General features: G+C 33.4%; 1 long non-coding RNA gene across 1 annotated transcript; it reads right to left on the bottom strand.

Moving 5' to 3' along the window:
- Positions 1-10,167: 10,167 nt before the first annotated feature.
- Positions 10,168-11,760, bottom strand: LOC112617311. Its single transcript, XR_003117890.1, has 2 exons — positions 11,659-11,760; positions 10,168-10,786 (listed from the first exon to the last, which is right to left on the bottom strand). It is a non-coding gene; the product is annotated as an uncharacterized LOC112617311 (long non-coding RNA).
- Positions 11,761-11,964: the final 204 nt, after the last annotated feature.

Here is an 11,964-nt window from a genome sequence, read left to right as displayed (position 1 = left end):
GTGATGTCAGGGACTGTGCTCTATGATAACTGCACTTAAGAAGCTATAAACGGTGTATATTTTGATAGGATCCCTGGTATAGGCAATTTGCATATGTTGGAGCTGAGCAGTAATGTTTACTTTGCTGTTAACCAATGTAAAATGCTGGTACTAATTTCTTAAAGCTTTAAGCAAAAATCACATGATACAATTGGTATTTTTGTAGAGATATTCTGTATTTGACAGAATATTACTAGTGGAAACAATAAAAACATTAAACCTGTGAGAAATAGGAAGTTCATGAAAAAAATTTGTATTAAATTAAGTTTAAATTCTTCAAAAATATTTAGCACCAATAGAATGCATACGTTAACAATTAAAATACTGTATTTAGAAATACAAATACACCATTTCTTATGATAGTTTTAAGATTCCTTGATGGTTAAGCATATTGTGCCATAAGATAAAATAGTTCTGTTAGCATATAGAGTAACTTCTTATACTAAAAATTCATTTTTTAAAAGGACATGAGGTATTGTCAAATGATTTTTTTTTCTAAATTAGGAAATTGGAAAATTCATTAAGATTTTAAAAATATATCTTATATCTTGTAAAACAGTACATTACTCTATGCATAAAGTAAATACTATTGAAAACAAAATGCATTTTTAAATTGCTTCTTTTACACAAGAAATTGGTAATTGATTTAAGGACTTAAATTGGAAAACTTAAAATGATGAATAAACGTGTGGGCCATCTGTGGAAGAACAGTGTCCAATCAAACTTTCAGAAAGCTCCTATGGTTGTAGAAGTCAGTGAAGGTCGCTTTGGTTGTATAAGTAATTGTAATCGTTCAGATAATGTAATTTAATAATCTAGTCAATGAGCTCTGTAGTCAGTGAGACTACAGTTAATTCTAGCTTTGCAAGTTATAATGGGTGACCTTTACTAAATTACTGCGTGTCTACTAACCTAGTTTACTAATCTACCTTGGGAAAAATAATTTATAAAGTATACTGCATGCAAAACTAAACACACAACGTGGCACATGTTAGCACTGAATATATAATATATATTTTGCCTATTTTTAACACAATTGCCGTTTTATTATTTCTGATTGGCATTAGAGTGCGTAAAATAACTCATTAATTAGGCATCTCATGTCAGTGTGGTGCATCTGTTTTGCAATGTTCGGTTCAATTGTTTCAGGTCTTCCAATTGTTTATAATTCAGGTCAGATGCATTTTATGGAAATGATTTCATCCTTGCTTTTATTAAAAATTAAAACTACTTTCATTAAATCCAGGTATGAGATTGAGAATTAATGTTTGACATTCATAATTTGAGGTATCCATTTTTAAAAAAAATTTTAGAGGTTGCTCTAAATGTAATATACAATTAAGCCAGTAAGGATTACAAAATCCAAAATGAATTGTTCGTTGTCATGATGGTTATGGGTTTCACTCTGAATTACATTGATTGGAAACCTATTATTATGTGTGCATCTACTTGAGTGATTCTCCACAGGCAATAACTCTAAGAAATTCTCAAACGTATTTTATATTTTGGCTCGTTTTTCACCTTGAATTATTCACATGAAGAGAGTTCTACCTTGATTTTACTCTATATAAACTTTATCTCAGGTGCATCACAGTCAGTATTTACAATCTTCTACTAAATGAGATGAGCAAGTAGAGAAACAGGGAGAGTAGCAACACATACCTTCTGTCACCAGAAAGTTAGGCACCCTTCAGTGGAGAGGTCAGGTTACCTCCTAAAGACACAAACCTTATCTGTGATCTTCACAGACTGCCCTTTGAAGGGTCAGAGTGAGGCAAGAGTGGAAAAAGTAGATTCCTCGCCAATGTGTCACTTCAGATTTGAACAGGAAATTCTCACCCTAGGGCTATTTTGAATCAGTTTATCTCATCACACACTTTAGAATATAGGAGACTTTGGGTGGCTAGTGTGTCATTTAGTTTGTCCATTTTCAAGTGCCTCTTAGAAATTATTTTTATAGTCGACAGGATGGGCGGAGAGCAGAGATTTGACCCATGGAGTTGATTGTTTCCTTCTCAGTCACAAACACCAAAATCTTGTAACTTTTTTAAAGTATCATAGATGTTTACTTTCTACCTTTAGACAAGCTGCCTAAAAGTTGGCATTATATACTTCTTTATCATACACCTCTATCACTGTTATCATACTAAAAAATTTAAATAATCTTATCAATCGGAATTTAATGTACTTGTCACTGTTTTCAGAAAATGCTACATTTTCAACTTTACTGTAACTGACATGAATTTTCAAACTTATCTTCTTCATTTCTTTGCCGTAGTTCTTAAAATTCCCTCATTCATTTTTCTTCTTTATATAAGTTAACCAGATTCCTCTGATTAAAATAAATGTCTCTTGAAAGAATAAAATATTAAACAATACTGAACTATATCTCTATGCCAGAGACTGACTGATATAATAAAAAACTACCTACAATATTGTTCACCGATTCCTTCTCTAATCATGACTTACTGTCTCCATTTTAATAGAAATATTTGTTGTAAATGATTAAAGCTTAAGTTAAACTAAGTAGGGAGGTAAAAGCAATTTTTAAGATATCACCTACTTAAAAATGGGGAGGACAGAAAACAGAGATTTTTAAAAACATAAGTAAAATGATACATGAGTGCCGGGGCGTGGTAGCTCATGTCAGTGATCCCAGCATCCAGAATCACTTGAGCTCAGGAGTTTGAGGTCAGCATGATACACAGGATGAAACCCCATCTCTTCAAAAAAAAAAAAAAAAAAATTAGCCGAGGATGCTGGTGTTTGCTTGTAGTCCCAGCTGCACTGGAGGCTGAGACTGGAGATCACTTGAGCCCTGGAGGTCAAGGCTGTAGTGAATTGAGTTAGTGTCACTGCACTGCAGCCTGGCTGACAGAGCCAGACCTTGTCTCAAAAATAAGTAAACAAAAATTTAAAAAAATGGTATACGAATATCAGGAAAAAAACTATAAATTATCTAGTCATATTAAATAAAATCTTTTCATCATTTATTTTCTATCAAGAAAAGGGTGAATGTTTATGCATAATTCTATTGCCCAGGCTGGAGTATAGTGGTGCCATCTCAGCTCACTGCAACCTCCACCTCCTGGGTTCAAGTGATTCTCCTGCCTCAGCCTCCCGAGTAGCTGGGATTACAGGCGTGCACTAGCATGCCTAGCTAATTTTTTGTATTTTTAGTAGACGAGGTTTCACCGTGTTAGCCAGGATGGTCTCAATCTCCTGACCTCGTTATCCATCTGCCTCAGCCTTCCAAAGTGCTGGGATTACAGGCATGAGTCACTGTGCCTGGCCATTCTCTAAAATCTAAAAAGTTGAAATTTAAATCCATATGTATTTCTTTGCACTGAGAATTATTATTTGCCCTTCCATCAGAATGGCTAATGTTGGTAGGTGTATATGTTTTTCTGTAAAATATATTGTAATATATTTTCACAAAATAAATTAATAATGTTATATGCATATATGTTTGTGTTTATATTGTATCTATTTCTATTACAAGTAAATTTTTTATATGTACATTTTATTACATTTTCATTAACTAGGTTTCTTCTGTTAATCATATTATGGAAGTAAAACAGTAAAATCATTCACTAAAGATGCCACATAACATATCATTCACTAATGTTTTCCATTTAAGTTTGAAATACTGATGTCTACTACTGCTACAAACATCCACTTGGAGTTTGCCATTAAATAGTGTTATACTGTTATTGTTGGCTTAATGACAGGGATACTTCTGAGGAATGTGTCTGTAGGCAATTTCATCCCTGAGTCAACATCATAGAGTGTATTTACATAAACCTAGATGGTACAGCTACTACACACCTATGTTATATGGGATAGCCTATTGCTCCAAGGATACAAACCTGTACAACATGTTACTATAGTGAATAACATAAGCAATAAACAGAATGATAATTTTTGTTTATCTAATCATATATAAACATAAAAAAACCGTAAAATATGGTTTTAAAAAAAGGGGAAAAAATGGCAAAAAATGGCATGCTTTTATAGGGCACTGACTATGAATGAAGCCTGCGGAAATGGCATTTTCCCTGGGTAAGTCAGTGAGTAAGTAGCAAGTGAAAGTCACGGCCTAGGATATTACAACACGCTACTGCAGGATTCATAAACTCTACACTAGGATACACTATAGTTATGCAGCACTTTTTTTCTTTAGCTAATAATAAATTAGCTTACTGCAACTTTGCTGGTTTCTAAATTTTTCAATTTTTAAAAACTTTCTGCCTCTTTTTAAATATCCTTTATTCCTTTATTTAAAAACAGAAATTGCACTGCCTTAAAAACTATTTTCTTTATATTCTTATTCTACAAGCTTTTTTCTATTTTTCATTTTAATTTTTCTTTTTAACCTTTTAAAAAAACTAACACAAACACACGCATTAGCCTAAGCCTACACAGTGTCAGCAAGACCAATATCACTGTCATCCCCTCCACATCTTGTCCCACTGGAAGGTTGAGGGGCAATAACACATGTGCAGCCGTCCTCTCCTGTGGTAACAAGGCCTTCTTCTGGAGTTCCTCCTGCAGGACCTGCCCAAGGTTGATTTTCAGGTAACTGATTTTGCAGAAGTAAAAGGAGTACACTCTAAAATAATAATTAAAAGTACACTACGTTAAATACATAAACCAGTAACACTGTTTATGTATTATCATTATCAAATGTTATGTAGTGTGTGTAATTGTGTGTGCTATACTTTATTCCACGGGCAGCATGGTGATTTGTTTACAACAGCATCACCACAGACATGTGAATAATACACTGTACTGCAACTATTGCTATGACATCACTAAGTCATAGGAATTTTTCAGCTCCGTAATAATCTAATGGGACCACTATCTATGTGCAGTCTGTCACTGACCAAAACATTTTGTGCCATGTGACTGTATATCATGTTCTTTGTTAATCGAAATACAGGTTTCTACTGTTTGAGCATTTAATGTGAATGAAATTTATGCTTATACAAAGGCACAATAAATAGATAAAAAGAAAAGAAAAATAACACAAGATAACTGAAGTAATTAGAATTTACTGTATATGATGTGTGTATATATATGTTTATATGACCTAAATACACACACACACATACAGAACTTACAATGATTAATATTAGGTGTCAACTGGATTGGATGGAAGGATGCCTAGATAGCTGGTAAAGTGTTGTTTCTGGCTATATCTGTGACGGTGTTGGCAGAGGGGATTGATATTTGAGTCAGTGGACTGGGCGAAGACGACCCATCCTCAATGTGGGTGGGCACCATCCAATGGCTGCCAGAGCCAGTAGAACAAAGCAGCTAGAAGAAGGTGGGGTAAGCTGCCTTGCTGAGTGCTCGACTTTGATTTTTCTCCCGTGCTGGATGCTTCCTTCCAAGCCTCCTGCCCTTGGACATCAGACTCCAGGTTCTTCAGCCTTTGGACTCTTGTACTTACCCCAGTGGTTTTACAGGGGCTCCTGGGACTTTGGCCACAGACTGAAGGCTGCACTTTTGGCTTCTCTGACTTTGAGGCTTTTTTTTTTTTTTTTTTTTAATTTATTTATTATTATTATACTGTAAGTTGTAGGGTACATATGCATAACGTGCAGGTTTGTTACATATGTATACTTGTGCCTTGTTGGTGTGCTGCACCCATCAACTCGTCATTTACATCAGGTATAACTCCCAATGCAATCCCTCCCCCCGCCCCCCTCCCCATGATAGGCCCCGGTGTGTGATGTTCCCCACTACTGGCTTCGTTCTTCCCCAGCTTGCAGATGGCCTATTGTGGGACTTTGCCTTGTGATTGTGTGAGCCAATTCTCCCTAATAAACCCCCTTTCATATATACACGTATCCTCTTAGTTCTGTCAGTCAGGAGAACCCTAACGCCGAACGTACATATGTATTACTGTGACTATTGCAAATAATGGCAATATCTGGTTTCCTATGGGTTATGGGTAAGTTGGAAGTCAATAAGAACTGAAAATGTACTTTTAATGTGACATGAAATAAAATAATTTTCAAGGAATTTAAGAAATTGGAGTGAATTAGTTTTTAATGAAAATAAAATGTAAATATCTTCAATAGATTAAACACAGATTCCCAATGAAAATTTGGATATTCAAAAAGAAGACTTAAAGGAATTACATGGATATACCTGATTGGATATTGAATAGTGTATTAATGACAAAGTTTCCAACACTGAAATAAATATTTATATTAGAATTTGGGGAGCAGATACAGGCTAACTGGTAAACAAAATAGAGAGTAATCTTACTTTGTTTGTACTGGTATCATAAAATATCACAAACCAAGCAATGTATTAACCATACAGATATATTACTCACAGTTCAGAGAGCAGGGAGGCCCAAGATCAAAGTGCCAGCAGGTTTGCTGTAAGTTGTATTAAATTAACAAGTTTGCATGTGGAAAGTAAACAATGAAAATATTTATTATGAAAACATAAGTGAACAACAGAGTTTAAACACTTGGTAATGTTCAATCAGAATGTAATAAAATTAAGTTATAATTAACACCTGTGGTTCTATATTTCAATACAAATAAAATACATAAGGATTATCTTTTAGAAATTGATAATTATATTAAGTAGAGAGTAATTTGAAGGTAAAAGCAAAGAATGTATAAATTCAGTAATAACTGTTGTCTTTATGAGACATTCTTTTCATGTAAGCATAAAGAAAAATGAATATGAAAGTAGAACTACCATATGATCTGGCAATCCCACTCCCAGGTATATATGCAAAAGAAAGAAAATCAGTATATCTGAGGGATAGCTGTACTCCCATGTTTGTTGCAGCACTGTTCACGATAGCCAAGATGTGGAAGCTACCTGAGTGCCCATCCACAAAGGAATGGACAAAGAAAATGTGGTATATATAAACAATGGAGTAATATTCAGCCATAAAAAGAATGAGACCCTGTCATCTGCTACAACATGAATGGAACCAGGGGTCATTATGTTCAGTAAAATAAGCCAGTCACAGAAAGACAATCATCACATGCTCTCACTTACTTGTGGGATTTAAACATCACAACAATTGAACTCATGGAGAGACAGAGTAGAAGGATGGTTACCAGAGATTGAGAAGGATAGTGGAAGGGTAGTAGTATGGAGGTGAAAATGCTTAATTAACGGCTATAAAAATATTTAGAAAGGATGAATGAGACCTAGTGTTTGATAGCACAACAGAATCACTACAGTCGATAATAATTTAATTGTATATTTTAAAATAATTAAAGAATATAATTAGATTGTAACACAAAGGATAAATCCTTAGGGAGATGGATACACCATTTTTACATGATGTCATTATTATGCATTGCACATATGTCTCAAAACAACTCATGTACCCAAGAAACATATACACCTACTATGTACCCACTGAAATTAAAACTGAAATATTTAAAAAAGAAAAGATGGAGATAAAATATTTAAAAACATACCATGCCTCACGAACTGGTAGAACACTATTACAGTTAATGTGCTGTCTTAATATAAGGCAAGCCCTTTACTGGAATTGAAGAAGCATGCTTCATAATGTTAGATTAACTTTCCAAACCACTAGTAATATACATTTTTATCATTGCATGTACCTAATGATACAAGTTCAACATATAATTGAAGAAAGTGAATAAGTAAACAATCATAAATGGGATTTTTAAACACTTTTCTCTCAGTGCTTAACACATAAACAGGTCAGGGAGCCTATAGAAAGATTAGAACTAGACAAGTAGTTATCACTCATTTGCACACACTCACACATATGTAGAATACTCACATATTTAATTTCACATATTTTTCTCAAATACACTATAAGCTCATAATTCTAAGCATATTAGTAAAAAATAAAGGACTACCATTTCAATGTAGTACCAGTAGCCAAGCTTGGCCAGTGGACAGTTAAAAAATAGCTATTCTAATACAGCATTAATTAACACAAAATAAAGAACATGTAAAATCAGTTTCTCAGCACACTAGCCACATCTTTGTGTACAAAGATGAAGAATATTTCCAGCTTCATAGAAAATGTTCTAACTACAGTTTACCTACCACAGAAGTCAATAAAAAAATCTGCCAACCTTACATGGTTTTAAATTCAGTAATACATGTCTAAATAACATATGGGTGAACGAAATTCTCAAAATGAATGGTCACAATTTTTATATGAATTATACGGAAAAAAGAAAGTGTTTCTTGTAAAAACTGATTGCCCTCAATGTACATATATTACAAAAGATGGCCTAAAATTAAATTACCTGTGAATGCACTGTAATAAATTAAAAATAGAAAAGCTAAAGTTAAATACAAGTAATGTATAAGAAAAAAATGAATAAACAGTAAAAAATCACAATAAAGAATAATGTTACAATAGAGAGAAGAGAAAGGTCAAAGGTATTTTCATTGAAAATGCCTTTAAAATTTGATGAAAGACTGCTAAGAATATACATCTATTAACACATCCACAAAAATAATAAATTTAACATTTTAAAAAATTGATAAGGGCTGGGCACAGTGATGCCTCCCAATGTACTGGGATTGTAGGCTTGAGCCACCAAAACTGGCCTATTTCTAGATTAAACATGGAAATACCATTATGTTCTGTACAGTCATTCAGAGGCAATAAAAGTATATTTTTATTACATATTAATGTCTATATGAAATAGAAAATTCATAAATACTCATTACCAAATGCAGTACCTCAAATAGAAATCTGAGTATATCCTACATGTATTAAAGAAATTCAGTTTAGATATAAACTTTCCTACAAAAATAGTCTACAAACAGATGGCCTAACAGTGAATGATAACATTTAAAAATAAAGCAGTACTCTCAACAAATGCTTCCAGGTTATAGAAAAACAGAAATTCTTCCCAAGATAGCCTGGATACCAAAACCTTTCAAGTATATAGCTATGAATAAAAACATGGTCAAATATCCTTGTGAACACGGATGAAGAAACAAATCTTACCCTACATAAAATACATATGCACCAATTTTTTTTTTTGAGACAGAGTCTCCTCCTGTCGCCAGGTTGGAGTGCAGTTGTGCACTCTCGGCTCACTGCAACCTCGGACCCCCGGTTTAAAGTGATTCTCCTGCCTCAGCCTCTCGAGTAACTGGGATTATAGGTGTGCGCCACCACGTCCAGCTAATTTTTGTATTTTTAGTACAGATGGGGTTTCAGCATGTTGGCCAGGATGGTCTTGACCTCTCTTCACCTCGTGATCCGCCCGCTGCAGCCTCCCAAAGTGCTGGGATTACAGACGTGATCCACCGCACCTGGCCAGCGCTGATATTTTACGTGGGAAATATACAATGATCATCATGAAGTTATTTCAAAAACAAAGGCTCATTTAACATTTGAAAAAATAAAAGTAGTTTATAAAACGCTATATAAACAAAACATAAATTATTCCAACTGATACAAATTAGTAAAAATGGTACAACTGATAAAATCTATTAGAAAATAGAAATATTATAAAACCACTTCGATATGAGAAAGATAGCATGAAAAAAACACCAAGCTTTGTAAATATGAATAACATGTTGAAGTATTTTTTGCCAAAACCAGAAAACGATACATATGATACACACAGAACTTTGATTGTACCTTCTGTTCAACTATGGGTATGAAACCCTAGCCAGTGAAAATAAATGAAAATAAAACTAAGTTATAGCACGTGGATTAAAAAAAATAAAAGTCTGATGATTTGCAGATAAAATGCTCTTTATATAGAACACCCAGAAAAAAATCAATAGTTGACATAATAGATTTAAATATATAAAATCAGTCGAATAAATAGATATAAAATCAAAATGCAAACATCAATTGTATTTCTATTTATAACAACAAAAATTACTAAAGGGAATTTTAGAATCAGGATGCCATTTATAAAAGCATGAATATAAAATACCTACATTTCTGTATGACTTTAATCGCCCAAAATACAAAATACGATAGAGAGAAATTAAAGATAACACAGTACATTGAAGGAAACACTTTATATTGATTAGAAAAGTCAATATTATGAAGAAGTTAATCTTTGAAAATTAGAGAATAAATGCAGTCACAAACAATCCCATGAGAGGCTTTTTTTTTTTCCTGATAGTTTATTGAAGTGTCATGTACAAAGTATAAATTTCATCCACTTAAAATGATTAAAAATCAATGATGTTTAGTATATTCACAGAGTAACAACCATCACCACTACTGAAATTTAGAAAGTTTTCATCATGACACGAAGAAACTTTCTAGCAATTAGTGATCATCTTCTATTTCCACCTCCCTTAGGCATTGGCAACCACTATTCTACTTTCTGTCTCCATGGGTTTGCTTGTTCTTGATACTTCATATAAACTGACTCATAAAACATGCAACTTTTAGAAAGGCTGAATACCACAAATATCATGTTTAGCAAAACGAGCCCGACACAAATGCTAGGATATCTGTACTTTAGTAATTGTGTGTATCCTACTTCAATAATTGATTTAGAATTTTCTTATTAGAGCAAATAACATAATTCATTTTAAGATTTATGCAATCATAATATTATTTCTATTTTAAGAAATATAAAATTTGTCTGATGCACTGCAAACGCAAATGTTTTACTTCTAAAGCTTATGCTTACAATGATATATTATTGTAGATCCACACTGGTCTGATTTGAGTCCACCTGCATGTAGCATTGCACAGTTATGTTCAGCATGATCTGACTCTTTTATCCTGTAATGGAAAGAAATCCACATTCTGTTACATTTTAAGCCAGTGATTTAAGAGACAAAAGCATTTTCTATGTAGTGTAAGAAAAGAATTTTATGGAAAAGGGTAATTAAATTTTGCATAATACTAGTAAGAGTCATTATTCTGAACACTCAATAGAGTGGTTCCCTTCATCCACGTGGGATATGTTTCAACCCCAGTGGATGCCTGAAACAGCAGATAGTACAGAACCTATAGAGAGATTATGTTTTCTCTACATATTCATAACTATGATAAAGTTTAAGTTCTAAATTAGGCACAATAAGAGATTGACAACAATAACTACTAATAAGAATTATAGCAATATGTCAACAGCACTATTATTGTGCTCTGAGGATATTCTTAAGGAAAAATGTAAGCGTGGCTTTTTAATACAAACAAGCTCTGCAATTCCCTGATAGTCCGTTTCAAGCTTGTCCAACTCACTGCCCATGGGCCGCACGTGACCCAGGACAGCTTTGAATGTGGCCCAACACAAATATGTAAACTTTCTGAAAACATTCTGAGATCTATATATATTTTAGCTCGTCAGCTATCATTAGTGTTAATGGATTTTATGTGTGGGCCAAGACTATTCTTCTTTTTCCAATGTGGCCCACAGAAGCCAAAGATGGGACACCCCTGGTCCATCTGATAACCAAGAGGGTTACTAGGTGACTAATGAGTGGGGAGACATTATGGACTACTATGGTCTTTTGTAAAATATTTAATGTCAACATTTCACTAACTTTCCACATCTTTCTTCATGTCAATGAGTCCACATATATTTATTCATATTATTCTTCTGAATTTATCCCTTATATATTTTTTATATAGCACCGTACAAAACAACTTACTCATGTTTGAAAGTCAGACCGTTTATTGTCACCCATGGATGATGACTGCTGTTACGAAACACACCAATCCACGAGGAAGGTGAAATGGCGGTCAGAAATTTCTAAAAGAAAAGGAAGAATTTTCACTTAAATAATAATTATGAAAACGTTATAAAAACAATATATTAAAGTTGAAAACCAGTATTTGTAGTACCAAAAACTTTCATAAATGTTTATAATTTTCATATAAATGAACTTTTCAATGTTTATACTTAGCACTTTCATTCTTATTTTCATGTTAATAAAGACATTTTAATTCTTGCATTA

Source organism: Theropithecus gelada, unplaced genomic scaffold, assembly GCF_003255815.1.
Source record: "Theropithecus gelada isolate Dixy unplaced genomic scaffold, Tgel_1.0 HiC_scaffold_16011, whole genome shotgun sequence".
Taxonomy (NCBI): domain Eukaryota; kingdom Metazoa; phylum Chordata; class Mammalia; order Primates; family Cercopithecidae; genus Theropithecus; species Theropithecus gelada.
Note: the sequence above shows the minus strand (reverse complement) of the source record. Positions and strands in the feature narration are given on the sequence as shown.